Raw genomic sequence first — 14927 nt, 5'->3', positions numbered from 1 at the left:
GGAGAAAGCCATGAATTCCATGCTTTGCTTTCTCCTCCTCTGGAATTCCACTGTTCTCCTTGATAAGTGAACTTGGTCTTCGCTGGATTTCTTGCTGATCTTCTGGGGGAGGGGCCTGTTGTAGTGATTCTCAAGTGTCTTTGCCCGAGGCAGAATTGCATCGCCTTTGCCACGGGCCCAGCCAAGTAATCTGCTCAGGTTTGCTCTTGGGAGCTTTTGTTCCCTGAATGCTTTCTGCTTTCTGTAGAGCTCTGGAGGACAGGAATGAAAATGGCAGCCTCCCAGTCTCTGGCCTGGAGGAGCTGAGAGCTTGTGGCCCCACTCCTCAGTGTGCCCTCGGAGACAAGCACCCAATCACTCCCATCTCCCTGACCTCCGGCAGCCCTCTGAGCTCACCCAGCCTGTGACCAAGCGTCTCTATCTTTGGCACACAACCCCACCTGGAGTCTCCAAATCCAGCAGATCCATGCTGCTCTCCCAGGATCTGCCACTTGTGGGGACCCTGCTTAAAGAGCAGTGGCCTAACTGTGCCACAGATCACAGTTTAAGGTAACCCTGAGTTGAGAGCTCACTCCTCTGCTCTGTCTCTGTAGCTGGCTTCTCTGCTCTAATACCCACGAGTTCTGCAACAGACACCCCCGATACTTCTGTGACCCCACGGGACATGAGACTATGCTGTCCCCCCCGTGGACTCCACCCCAGCTTAGCCTCTGATGCGATGTCCTTCAGTGGAGCAGACTTTTAAAAGTTCTGATTTTGTGCTCCGTTGCTCCACCACTTGCTGGGAGCTAGCCCCTCCCGCCGTGGTCTAGCTTCCCGTCACTTTGGATTCACTTCTCCGCAGGTCCTACCTTTCAGAAAGTGGTCGATTTTCTGTTTCTAGAATTGCTGCTCTTCTTCTCTTCGATCTCCTTTTGGATTTGTAGGTGTTTGGAATGGTCTGATAAACTATCTAGCTGATCTCCTGCTACCTGATGTTATCTCAGCCTGCTACTCCTCCACCATCTTGACTCCTTCCCCCCATCTCACAGGTTTTTAATGTGTTTTCATTATCATTAAATTTTAAGATGTCCCTCGTTTATTACTTGATCCATAGAAAGAACCCTCATGTACTCTTAATGGGAAAACAAACTGGTGCAGCCTTTGTGAAAAACAGTTTGGGTGTTCCTCAAAAAATTAAAAATAGAATTACCACATGATCCAGTAATTCCACTACTGGGTGTGTGTGTGTGTGTGTGTGTGTGTGTGTGTGTATTTTTTGTTCAGATTTTGTTTATTTGACAGACAGAGATCACAAGTGGGTAGAGAGACAGGCAGAGAGAGGGGGGGAAGCAGGCTCCCCGCTGAGCAGAGAGCCCAATGTGGGGCTTGATCCCAGGACTCCAGGATCATGACCTGAGCTGAAGGCAGAGGCTTTAACCCACCGAGCCACCCAGGCACCCCTGATATATTTTTCAAGAAAGATTTTATTTATTTAAGAGAGAAAAAGAGAGTGTGTGCACACACAAGCTGGAGAGACAGGCAGAGGGAGAGCAGGGATGCCCAGCTGAACAGGGAACCCAACATGGGGCTCTATCCCAGGACTCTGGGATCATGACCTTAGTTGAAGGCAGATGCTTAACTGACTGAGCCACCCAGGAGCCCCCCACTATTGGATATTTACCCAAATGAAAACACTAATTCAAAAGGTATGTGCACCCATTTATTGCATTTATAATAGCTAAGCTTATGGAACAACCCAAGTGCCCATCCAGAGATGAATAAGCAAAAGTGGTATATATACACAATGGAATATTACTCAGCCATTAAAAAGAATGAAATCTTGCCATTTGCAATATGGATGGAGCTAGAGTATAATGCTAAGTGAAATAACTCCATCAAAAAAAGCCAAGTACCGTATTTAGAAATGTGCTTTAAATTATGAAATAAATGTACATGTTTTATTTACCTTTATTAATATATAACTTAATTTCAGTGTGGTAAGACAGCATGAATCATATAATGCCAATTTTTTAAATTAGTAAGTAATCTTTCTGATCTAATGCATAACCAGTTCTTGTGACTGTTGCAAATGCTTTGGATGAATTATTTCTGTAATTCTTCAAAGCAGAAGCACAGTATTTCCATTGGGTGAGTTGGGTTGTTTAAATCTTATGTATGCTGTTGATTGGTATATGTGATTTAAAAAAAATATTTATATTTATGGGAGGCCACGATAAGGCTTGAGACGAGGACCAAACCAGGCCCTGACTTGTATCTCCTTTAAAGTCTGAATAACCTAACAAAAGGTTTAGGATGGAAAAGTTGAGTGGCACTGAGAAAGGGTCTGTGCTATGTGTTGTGTGCTCACCTACGAGACTTCCCACACGTTTACTAGTTAGATGAGAGCAATTTGGTTGGGGTCATAAATTCATAACTGGTCCTTGCTGTTCCAGCACAGCTTATGAATCACTCTCAGGTTTGTTGTTACTTCTTGTATGTTTTGAGTTACTTTGGAGTCAGTGCAGCTGGTTAAGGAATTATCTGAAGACAGAGACCACTGGCCTTGGAGAGTCTGCATTCAGACCGTGACAAATAGATAATGGGGAAGTCTGAAGGGTTTTTTGTGCATGTAGCAAATTCTTTTGTAATCAGTTAAAAATAGTTACTGTTGGCTATATAATGCCTTGCTGCCTTGAATAAACTCGGCATTGTTGGACATCCTCCTCAGTGCTCCTCCTGTCCCCATCTCTTTGTCTCTCAAGTCTTTTTCTTTCACCATCCTCTTACCCTCACATTCCTGGTCAATTTGCCACACTGGCCGCGACAAGTGGCGCCCGAACAGGGACCTGAGCACATTTCAAGGGAGCGCGCATACAGGTAAGTAGTTACCGACAGTCAGGTAAGAGGAGCCCGGGTTGACGGGTGATAGCAGGAGTAAAATAATATGGGGCATTCTCAGTCTTTAGAGTAGGATCTTTCTGTCACTGCATTACAGGCCCTTTTAAAGCAGAAAAGGTCCAAAGTCTCTAAAAAGGCTTTGCATCAATTTTTTGAGGTAGTTTCAGATCTCTGTCCTTGGTTCCCTAGAGAGGGAACTATAAATCTGCAAGCTTGGCAAAGAGTGGGGCAAGAAATAAAGAACCAGATCAAAATACGCAGCCCGACTGCTGTTCCCCCTGATACTATGCAGGTCTGGGATAATATTCGTGAGGCATTAGATCCACAACACTCTTTTGAGCTGGTTTCTATAGCTTCCTGGAAACCTCCAGATGAGACTGACGATTTGCCCAAGGCAACGGAGGATATAGGGGAGCCAATGGCTGTAACTGGAGCCAACTGGGGTTGATCTAACTCAAGACAGAGACCTTAAGGAATATTCCCAAGCAGCTGCCAAAACTGTCTTTGTTTCGGGAAAATTCCCTGTTTTCTCTGGCCTGACTTGGACTGCTTAACCCTAAGTTAAGTTTGTTGGTTTAATTAAGATAGACATGTCTTTGAAGTTACAGCAGTAAATGTGAAGCTTTTATTCTATCAAAGTTTACTGAAGGTCAAGTAAGCTCATGTTATTTGTTAAAATTTGTTAGCAAAGAAATTACTAAACTGATCGTTAATTGTCTGTCTCAAAGTTTTAATGGGTAATTGTTAAAGTAGCTTTCAAAGTCTTTGGTAACCTAAAAGTTTAAAGCTTTGCTTAAATAACAAATAAAATTAAATTTGTTGGACATCTAGGTCTTTTTCAGATAGAATAAAGTACTAAAGCATTGATTACTGAACATAGGTTTGTGCTTTTAACTTCTTATAGCAAAGAAACTAAGAGTACTTAAATCTGTTAGTGAGCATGTTTTGTGCTTAACTGATTCATAATTTGCCATCTAAAGAATTCTGTTGTAACAGCTCACAATTGTTTAATACTTGGTCTTCACTAGAGATTTAGGTGTTTCTAAGAGTACAAAATTCTGCTAAGTGTAACTAAGACTGATGGAAATAAAGAAAAGACTTCTGTATAGAGGAAAGTAAGAGATATATAAGAAATATTTAAGGAATGGAAATGCATTTTATAAAAGATAAAAGGTAATTTTGTCCTAAATAAGATGGTTGTTTGGAAAAAAAAAATGTCTTGGGACAAAACCTGAATACAAAGGAAAGTTGTAAAATGTTTGTAAAGGGAAATCTGCAGAAAAGGAATTTTAGATATGGTCAGGACTAAGAAAGAAAAACAGCCCCCAGGGTGATTTAGCACGCTCCTGGCATACCTCCACATAGATTATACTTCCAAGTGAAAGGCCATTTGGCCTTGAGAGATTGGGAAAGTGGTCCAACCTTGAGGGACTGCGAAAACACCCTGTTACCATCCTCCATTGCCTGTAACCATAGAAACTCACTCTTATTCATAAAGAATGGAAGGGGAGACTGATCACCTCCCACTAGCCAGGGATACACAGAGGGGGTGTCTAACCTGTATGAATCTGAAGAGTGCCTGACTGTGTGAATGTGTCTGTATGGCTCCACTGCTTCAGCTACGGAGTCTGAGTGGGCTACACCCTGAGTCTCGCGGGGCGTCATATGGCATAACGGTCATCTACTCCACGGAGTAGCCGGGTCCGGGGTTTATACGGACAGACCTTAGCTAAGACGCTCCTAAGTTCCCGCGAGGGACGCGAGCAGGACAGCATCTGAAAGATCCCCCTCCCTTTGTCTACAACATTGTTCACGATGGAAGGGAAATCTAATAAACCCACTATCTTAAGACTGCATGCTTAAAAATAAAAAGACACTAGTATAAAAAAACTGGTTTTCTCTCTGTTTAAAAGGGCAAAGTTTTCTTAGGTTAATTGATCTGTTATGGTTTTCTCTTTGCCTTCCCAGAAAATACAGTTTCTATGTTTTGTTTTATCAGGTGTTTAACAACCCTAATTATATTTAGACATGTGTTTTAAAACTTTATAAGATTTTAGCAATTGTCAACAAGATTTAAACTGTAAATGAGATCTCTTTAACTCATAAGACTTTTCTTTGGTATACTAAGTTACTCAGTAAGTACTGCTAAACCAATAATAAACCTTGGGTTGCATTTGGGTAAGTGCTGTAAATACTCTAAGGGTTCTATACATTTCCTAAAGTTTTAATGTTTTGATAAGGTCATTACCTGGTAATTTAGCCATATCTATTCTTTTTTTAAATCTTTTTTTTAAAAGATTTTATTTATTTATTTGACAGAGAGAGAGATCACAAGTAGGCAGAGAGGCAGGCAGAGAGAGAGGAGGAAGCAGTCTCCCTGCAGAGCAGAGAGCCCGATGCGGGGCTCGATCCCAGGACCCTGAGATCATGACCTGAGCCGAAGGCAGCGGCTTAATCCACTGAGCCACCCAGGCGCCCCTAGCCATATCTATTCTGAGTTTTTGTTATTTGTAATTGTTTTAATTATATTGTAAGATGAATTCCGCCTTAAAGAAGATTCATATGGGAAACTTTCAGGACAAATACAGATATTTGATATACTTAAAAATCCTAAAACTAAAATGGGTAAGAATTTCCAGAACTAACTAAAGCTGCTTTCAGACTAAACCAGATTTAGTAACATGGGACTAAATAAACTAAAAGATTATAGTGTTGTGTCTCTTAATGTTTTGTCTTATTTTAAACATTGCTGGTTCTCTAATGTTTGCTCTTCCAGACTAAGGAAACTTTTTTTCTTAAGATGTCTGTGACTTACAGAAATGTAGTATTTTTTATTTGCAAACAAATCAAAGGATTCAACTTTTTTTTTCCTGTCTGAACCCTCTGAAAATCAAAAGGTCTCAGTAAGTATTCTTTCTTCCATGGCAATCAGTTATTTGCATAAATTCAATAAGAATCTGTTCTCCTTATAACAGGACACTATTGGAAACATGGGTTATTTTACCAAGGCTTTTCAAAAATTTTGCCAAACCTTTCAAATTAAGCATTCAATGAGTATTCCTTATAATTCTCAAGGACAAGCCATTACAGAAAGAGCTAATGGAGTCCTAAAATCCTATCTCAAAAAATTAAAAGAGGGGGAGATACTACAGGGAACAGTGAAATATTCACCTCATATGCATTTAATATTAACTCTTTATGTTTTAAATTTTTTGATATAGGTCGCACAGCAGCTGAACGGCCAGAACAGACGGAGAAGAAGACGCCTCCCCCCTTATAGTCGGAGCTTAATAAGAGATCTCCTGAATCAGGCCCTAGAGATAGTGAATCAGATTCAACCCAATGAAGCATTGATCACTATATTATTAACATTATTAACTATGGTTGGCCTCCCCCATAGTGAGGCCATAGCCTATTGGGCATATCTGCCTGACCCACCTACTATAAGGCCTGTTACTTGGGATGATCCCACTCCCTGAGTACACACTAATGTTACAGATTATTTCGGGGGAAGCAGCTCTGATGGCATGGAGTGCGCGGAGCATTATATTAATTGGACTAGTCTAGCAGCTCAAGTACCTATATGTTTACAGTTACCCTCCTCTGGCCATGATTTTATCAATGGGTGTATGGTGGTCCAATCGAGACCTCATATAGTTACCTATATTTTAGGATATGCAAGAGGTGGAATCATTTGGTCTAATTCTGAGATAGGGCTGGAAAGATGGACAGTCTATGAGGTTATAGGTGACAAAACTCCTAACACTCCCCAGAGAGATATGCGTCCTCCTGGTTACCCTAATTGTCCCCCCAAATTAAACTATTCTAACCCATGCTTCCATTCTAATCCAGGCCCCATTTGGACAGAATGTCTCCAAGAAAAGTCCTTGATCATCTCTCCTCACGGCATCCCTGATTTCTCCATCACCGATTGGTCAAGAATGGATAGAGAAGAACCTCTGTGATATGCTGCTTACCCTCCCGGCCTGCCGATGCATAATGTGACTATCCCTAGCGGGATCTTCTCTACAGCCGGAGGGATGTTTCATGCAGAACTCTGGAAACTGATTACTTCCCTGGGACCAATTGGGGTGCAAATAGCTAAGAGCGGTTATACTGCCACAAAAGATTTCAACCTAACCTTACAGGCCTGTGTTCCTAGACCTTTTTTTTTACGGTAGTGGGCTCGGGAACAATAGTTCTCACCCCCTTTCCGGGGGGACACCTACTGTATAACATCCATTGTAACAACTGTGTGTTAACTAATTGTTTATCATACTAATGTTAGCCTTGATTTAATGGAATTTCAAAAAGATGTATCAAGCATTAGTCAGTCTCGACTGGATGTAGTTAACCCTGCTGAAGTGGTTGCACATATCCTAGATAGCCTCCATGGGTTTTACCCTGGTAACATGTTAAAACATTAATTCTGGCTGTTTACTAGACTTCTTATGTTACTCTATTGTTAATATGGTGCATTGTACAGGTTCGTGTGGGACAGCAACGACTACGTGCCCAAGCACAAATACATTTGCTTGGCTCAGTGGGTTAAGGCCTCTGCCTTCGGCTCGGGTCATGATCCCAGGGTCCGGGGATCGAGCCCCGCATCAGGCTCTCTGCTCAGCGGGAGCCGCTTCCCCCTCTCTCTCTGCCTGCCTCTCTGCCTACTTGTGATCTCTGTCTGTCAAATAAATAAATAAAATCTTTAAAAAAAAAAAAAAAAAGGAAGGGGGAGATGTGGGAGGCCACGATAAGGCTTGAGACGAGGACCAAACCAGGCCCTGACTTGTATCTCCTTTAAGGTCCGAATAACCTAACAAAAGGTTTAGGATGGAAAAGTTGAGTAGCACTGAGAAAGGGTCTGTGCTGTGTTGTGCGCTCACCTACGAGGCTCCCCACACGTTTACTAGTTAGATGAGAGCAATTTGGTTGGGGTCATACATTCATAACTGGTCCTTGCTGTTCCAGCACAGCTCATGAATCACTCTCAGGTTTGTTGTTACTTCTTGTATGTTTTGAGTTACTTTGGAGTCAGTGCAGCTGGTTAAGGAATTATCTGAAGACAGAGACCACTGGCCTTGGAGAGTCTGCATTCAGACCGTGACAAATAGATAATGGGGAAGTCTGAAGGGTTTTTTGTGCATGTAGCAAATTCTTTTGTAATCAGTTAAAAATAGTTACTGTTGGCTATATAATGCCTTGCTGCCTTGAATAAACTCGGCATTGTTGGACATCCTCCTCAGTGCTCCTCCTGTCCCCATCTGTGTCTCAAATCTTTTTTTTTTTTTTTTTAATATTTTATTTATTTGACAGAGAGAAATCACAAGCAGGCAGAGAGGCAGGCAGAGAGAGAGGAGGAAGCAGGCTCCCTGCTGAGCAGAGAGCCCGATGCGGGGCTCGATCCCAGGACCCTGGGATCATGACCTGAGCCGAAGGCAGCGGCTTAACCCACTGAGCCACCCAGGCGCCCCTCAAATCTTTTTCTTTCACCATCCTCTTACCCTCACGTTCCTGGTGGATTTGCTGCGCTGGCTGCGACATATATATATATATATATATATATATATATATATATATATATATTTTAAAAGTTTTAAAGATTTTATTTGACAGAGGGACATCGAGAGAGGGAACACAAGCAAGGGGAGTGGGAGAGGGAGAAGCAGGCTCCCCGCTGAGCAGGGAGCCTGATGTGGGGCTCAATCCCAGGACCCTGGGATCATGACCTAAATCAAAGGCAGACGCTTAATGACGGAGCCACCCAGGTGCCCTTAAAATATGTATTTTTAAAGTTATTTGACAGAGAGAGCACAGCAGAGAAAATGGCAGGCAGAGGGAGAGGAAGAAGCAGGCTTTCTGCTGAGTGGGGAGCCCAATCCCAGAACCCTCGAATCATGACCTGAGCTGCTGAAGTCAAGACACCTGAGCCACTCAGCCACCCCTATATGTGATTTCTCAGTCTGAAAAGGTGTTGAATTATTTCATTCACTTGGTAGATTTGCAGTTTCTTCATGGACTTCTATTAATGTTTTGTATATTCTGAGGCTATTTTTAAATGTATATGCAATATTGCATAATATTTTCATGGAAGTAACGTCCCATCAACATTGCCATACCCTGTTGGTTAGAAGACACAGATCCTGCCCACATTTAAGGGAAGGGGATTACACAGTGTAAGAATCATGACAGATCTTTTAGATCTTTATAGTTTTACAATAAATATTTGTTACAATTAAACACCTCCTGGATAATTTAAGTGGCTTAGAACACTTATACTTCAACTCCATTTATACCCATCCCAACTTACACTGTCATATATTGGATAAGGTAGACTCTTGTTATTTTGCTCTGAGCAAAGTATTGCTAATGGAAACCAGGCCACAGACTCTGAAAACCCATTTCCAAATAGCACACCTAGCTAAGCACTTGTATCAAGAATATATGAGGATTGCACTCACATGTGGAACTTAAACGAAACAAGCAAAGGGGAAAAATGAGAGACACAGACACAGAGACAGAGAGAGAGAAAGCAAGAAACACTAATTATAGAGAACAATCTGATGATTACTCAAGGGGAGTGGGGTTGGGGGATGAGTGGAACAGGTGATGCGAATTAAGGAGGGCACTTGTGATGAGCATGGGGTGCTGTATGGTGTTGAACTATATTGCACACCTGAAACTGACAGAACAATGTATCTTAACTGGAATTAAAAAACTTAAAGAACGGGGAGGGGTGCCTCCATGGCACAGTAAGTTGAACACTTAACTCTTGGCTTTGCCTTAGGTCAAAACCCATAAAACAGGGGCGTCCGGGTGGCTCATCAGTTAAGCGTTTGCCTTTGGCTCAGGTCATGAAGCCAGGGTTCCGCACCCCACATCTGGCTCCCTGCTCAGCAGGAAGCCTGCTATTCCCCTTGCCCCTCCCCCAACACATGCACATGCTCTCCCTTTTTTTTTTTTAAGATTTTATTTGACAGACAGAGATCACAGGTAGGCAGGCAGAGAGAGAGGAGGAAGCAGGCTCCCTGCTGGGCCCAGGACCCTGGGATCATGACCTGAGCCGAAGGCAGAGGCTTTAACCCACTGAGCCACCCAGGGGCCCCACATGCTCTCCCTCTTAAATAAATATATAAATCAATCAATCAATAAATCCTTACATTTACCTATTAAATGAGCAAAGATTTATAAAAAGAGAGCAAAGGCCGTATTTTGATGAATGTGTGGAGAAACGTGCACGTACATACACCAATGATGGGAATGAATTTTTACAATTATACTGAGGACAATTCAACAGTACCTTTCAGATGCCCTAATAATGCTCTCATCAAACTCAGTAATTCCAATTCTAGAAATTTACTGGGAAGAAATAATTAGAAACGTACACAGTGATTAATATACGTTTATTACATTTTATAGGCAAAATTGGTAATATGCAGAATGTCCAGCAGCATTCAATTAGCTACCTAAATTTTGTTAGATCCCTATGAAATACCATGTACCAATACCGTGTTTTCAAAGAATGGTAATGACATGGAAATACGTTATTTTCAAATGAAGAAAAATGGAAAACAACATATGCAATATGAGGTCAATTTTGTTTTTAAATTGTACATCTGAAATAAACAGAACACTGTAGGTTTACTAACTGGAATTAAAATAAAAATTTGAAAAATTGTGTTACATTCTTTTTTTTTTTTAAAGATTTTATTTATTTATTTGACAGAGAGAGATCACAAGTAGGCAGAGAGGCAAGCAGAGAGAGTGAGAGGGAAGCAGGCTCCCTGCCGAGCAGAGAGCCCGATGCGGGACTCGATCCCAGGACCCTGAGATCATGACCTGAGCCGAAGGCAGTGGCCTAAACCACTGAGCCACCCTTTTTTAAAAGGGCAAAAGGAAACACTCAAATGTTGACTTGTTTTCTGGGTTATAAGATTATAGGTGTTCTTGACTTTTTTATTTTATACCTTTGATTTTTCAACAATGATCATCTGTTACTTTTACTGTCAAGAAAAAAAGTATTTTTTTTAAGATTCTATTTATTTATTTGACAGAGATCTCAAGTAGGCAGAGAAGCAGGCAGAGAGAGAGGAGGAAGCAGGCTCCCTGCTGAGCAGAGAGCCCTATGCGGGGCTGGATCCCAGGACCCTGGGAACATGACCTGAGCCGAAGGCAGAGGATTTAACCCACTGAGCCACCCAGGCGCCCCAGTATTTTTTAAATTCTGAAACAACAAATAAGCCCAGCTCAATCCAGCCAAGTCCATGATCTTTTCTGTTGCCATCTTCACTTTGAAGACACTGTTGTCCCCTGGATGCCTGTTGTCCTCTTACTTCTTCAAGTACTGGACTCATTCTGCAGATGAACACCTGTCAAAGCAAGAGAGTGGCAGGATCTCTCCAAGGGCATGAAACCTCAAAGTTAATACTCGCCGGGTCACCCACAGGCTGATATGAGTAACAATCTCCATGACCTATGTAGGGAACTCTTTAAAAGCTGTAATGCCCATATTACATAACGGGAAGTTCCCCTCTTCTGAATCTCTTCTAGGAAAGAATCTTACAACTTTTAGATATTCTATCATGCTCTGGAGATTGACAAATAGGCTGAAGGGCTGACCTTTCAGTGTACTGTTTCCTTATGCCTCACCAGGTGTATGGAGTTGCCTAAAAACCATTGATTGTGCTCTCCACTTCTATCCCATCCATCCTATATATATATGAAAAAACCTGAGCTATTTGGTACCACTTGTGCTACCTCCTCTGTCCTTGACCCCTTTAAAACTGTAACTGATCCATAGAGTTCTAAGTTGCAAACCTCGTTCTGGGCTGTTTCTCAATAGGGGTCAAGAGGAGTCTCCACAAAGGCAGCTATACCTGAGAAAACTGCTTGGAACAGCAACTGTCAACACAAACAGCAACGGAAGTAGTGCAGTGCAACAACTCACCTTTAATCCACCTTAAAAAGTCACTGGTTTGTGAAGCTAGTTTCAGGGCCTCCTCTGGGGACATAAAGGATTTTATGACCTCCCTCACACTTTTCCCCCTCTTCCTCCATTACTAAGGGTCATAAGGAGTTCACTCCTATCTTCTCTCACTCACATCCGAGATCTCTCAGGTTTGTTTCCTTCATTCATGTAAGCTTCTAGGTCCAGTATCTACTAAAATGTCAAATTTTTGTTACTCTATTATGGGATGTCATGGCCTCCTTCCCTCTCCTTATATTCAGAGGAAAAACATGGGTGCTACTCCACAAACACTCACTGAGGCTTCATTCACTCATTCACAACAAGGCTCCTCCCAGGTGACGACTGTTACAGGTGGCCTGAGGAAGGGAAAAGGAAAAGAACAAAACAAAACACCCGTTGAAACCCAACAGGGTTGGGCAGGGAATAAAAGGTGGTTAGTGAGAGCCAAGAAGAGCACTAGAAAAACTCTGAAGGAGAGGCAAGACCCGGGATAAGATAGCAGATGGTGTGACCCAGGGTATCCTGAGGAATCACTGGGAATATATCTGAAAGGCACAAGACTTTCCACTTACCCTATGCCGCCCATCCGCAAAAGAGAGAAAAGGTAACCTGGACTCCTGATCTTGTTTACTATTATTCCCTGAGATATCTGTCCTTATGTAACATATGCCCTAAGACAAGTCCTGATTTCTGATGACTAACTCAAAAGGGGGGCTGGGTTAAGGCAAGCCCTCCTACCAGTATTTGTAACCAGCTGAGACATCAAATAAGTCCTACGGCTGGGGTCCACAGGGTTCCCAGCCTTGGCTACAGCTTCTCTAGCATCTGTCATGAAATCAGGAGCAAGTGGGTATGAGGCTGATTAACATTAGTATTCCCCAACCACAGAGGCAAGTAGAGCAAATTCAACCCCAACTCTAGCATTCATGACTGTGGGTCTTAAGAAATGGGAAGGACATGCTAATGAAAGAGTGACTTCTAACAGCATTCACGCAGGCCAGAAAAGTGCCAGTGGGAGAAGAGAGCATGGCTTTGGTTTGCTGTCGTCAGTGGTATCTTAGTCAAGGAGCAGAAGGAAAGAGAAGTAATATGAAGTGTAGGGATGGAGGTTACTTTCAAGTCAGCTGACTGCCTTCCTTCCATGATGCTGGGGTCCTTTGCTGTTTAAACCCAAACTCTTCTCTGGTGGCCTATACCCCAGCACTGGGGAATCCAGCAATTTTTGACTATTGGAAACCTAACAGAGCGAGCCTTATACCTTATTTTGGGACTTTTTTTTTCCCTGGGAAGTAGAGTACTCTTTTTGGAAGTGATAGTTCGTATATGCACATATAATACAATTTCTGAACAGAGAAAATAGCTGAGAGGGCTAAGCATGCAACTGAAAGGAGCCACCTGTGGTCTGGAGAGTCTCAAGAGGAGATCCCTCTGCTGAATCATGCTTTGTGAAGCTGAGATGAAGACAGGCTGTAGTCCTTGTCCGTTTCTTGCCTTTTCTTCTCCCCCCATGAAGTCTTCTACCAGATCCTCCTGAGGAATAAATATAAAGCAGCCCCCAAAGGAGGGGATGGGCTGTCTGAGAGCCTGGTCTATCACGGTGGCTCTAAACCTTCATTGAAATTTCATGACTCATGTGAAGACCGTAACTGAAGAAAAATGACTACATGCAATGTCACAGGGTCCACAGAGAGACTCTCTTCTCCTAAACTTGACCTTCTGGGCCCTAAGGGACATTTTCGGCCTCGATTTCTAGCCCTCCTTCCCAACAGCACAGCGTTAAGTCCACTAAACAGGACAATTCTGACCTCAGAGTGGTTTTCCAAAGTGGTTGTTATTCACCCACTGATGTGAGCTTTCTTTGATCTATCCTTTATCTTAAAAGCTCAAACAGAAAACCAGACTGTCAAATTTTAGAGTTAATCAATATGTGTGTTTTTTCAAGTGTTGTGCCTGTTTTTGTTTTTTAAAGGACAGTACCAGCATACTCCCCAACTCAGAGGCTCAGAAGCCAGAGTACATTATGGAACAGCCAACACGAGCTTGTACCATGTAATAAAGTTAGGTCAATGTCAAGGGAAAATTTTGATCCTAAGGAAATCTTATGCCACTTCAAGCTGCCCAGTCTGTTGAGGTGGCCACAGCATTCCATCAGTTCTGAGGGCCAGCAGCTACCCTAGCTGTCCTTGCTTGGGACTGCTGCTCATTCTCTCACACCTGGTATGTGATAGACCCAAAGGGGGTAAATGGAGAGTACAGAGCAAGGTGCCGGGGAGAGAGCAGGAGCTCAGTAAATGCGGGGATCATTTTAGCTGGGCGTTCTGCAAGCCAACACCGCAATGCAACGTGCCAATTAAATTTTTTTTGTAACTTATAATAATCCCTGCCACTCTTTTGCAGCTCCTATTATCCTGCCACATCCTTTCCTCTGTTGCACCTGCACCGCTGCCATGAGCCAACCTCTAACCATTCCTCAGGCACCAAAGCCTATTCTATCTGGCCCCCAGTGTTTGTTCCCAGTCCGGCTTCTGCTATAATCCTGGCTCACTTAAGTATTTATGTAGCTGACCATCTGACATCCCAGTTTCACAAGTATCTTGACCACTCCAGTTGTGAAATCTCTAAAAATCTATTCCCTGATTACAGGTCCTATTATTGCAATTTTCCAACTACTTCACACCCATCTTGATTACACCAAGTCTTCTTTGTATTCAGACTTTTGAGCTCACTTCTGACCTGCCTTCCACACATAGTCTGGATTTCCAAATTCATTTCTGTGTAACCCTTTTCTTGCTAGCTGTCTACTCCTCAGTCAATAAAGGTTGGTCCCAGGCAAATCAGATTTACTTGCAACAGTGGCCCAAGACCACTTTATAATTTCCTGAGTTTCTAATCACGTTTCAAACTGGCTTCTCACTTTAACTGAATGTATCATCTATCCTTTACTTTGATAGTATCTCACTTTAACATACCAAAAGGCCCCACTCCAGCCTTTTGGCCCGAATAGTCCTTAAGACTCTGGTTTGTCTCCATAATCCTGTCCTGGGTCAGCTTCCTCTCCATCATTCACCTCAACAATTACTAA

The 14927-nt window shown here is 42.6% G+C and overlaps 1 long non-coding RNA gene and 1 pseudogene across 1 annotated transcript in view; one reads left to right on the top strand and one right to left on the bottom strand.

Annotated features, from left to right (window-relative positions):
• Positions 1-6160, top strand: part of LOC123934666 — a 32080-nt pseudogene extending 25920 nt beyond the window's left edge.
• Positions 6161-11115: 4955 nt separating this feature from the next.
• Positions 11116-14927, bottom strand: part of LOC123934802 — a 57229-nt gene continuing 53417 nt past the window's right edge. The window contains exons 10-11 of the long non-coding RNA XR_006816827.1: positions 11695-13375; positions 11116-11246 (exon numbers count right to left, since the gene is read on the bottom strand). This is a non-coding gene — a long non-coding RNA (uncharacterized LOC123934802). The remainder of the gene's footprint in view (positions 11247-11694; positions 13376-14927) is intronic.

The sequence above is a fragment of the Meles meles genome, chromosome X (assembly GCF_922984935.1).
Source record: "Meles meles chromosome X, mMelMel3.1 paternal haplotype, whole genome shotgun sequence".
NCBI lineage: Eukaryota > Metazoa > Chordata > Mammalia > Carnivora > Mustelidae > Meles > Meles meles.
This window is presented reverse-complemented; position numbering and strand designations above follow the sequence as displayed.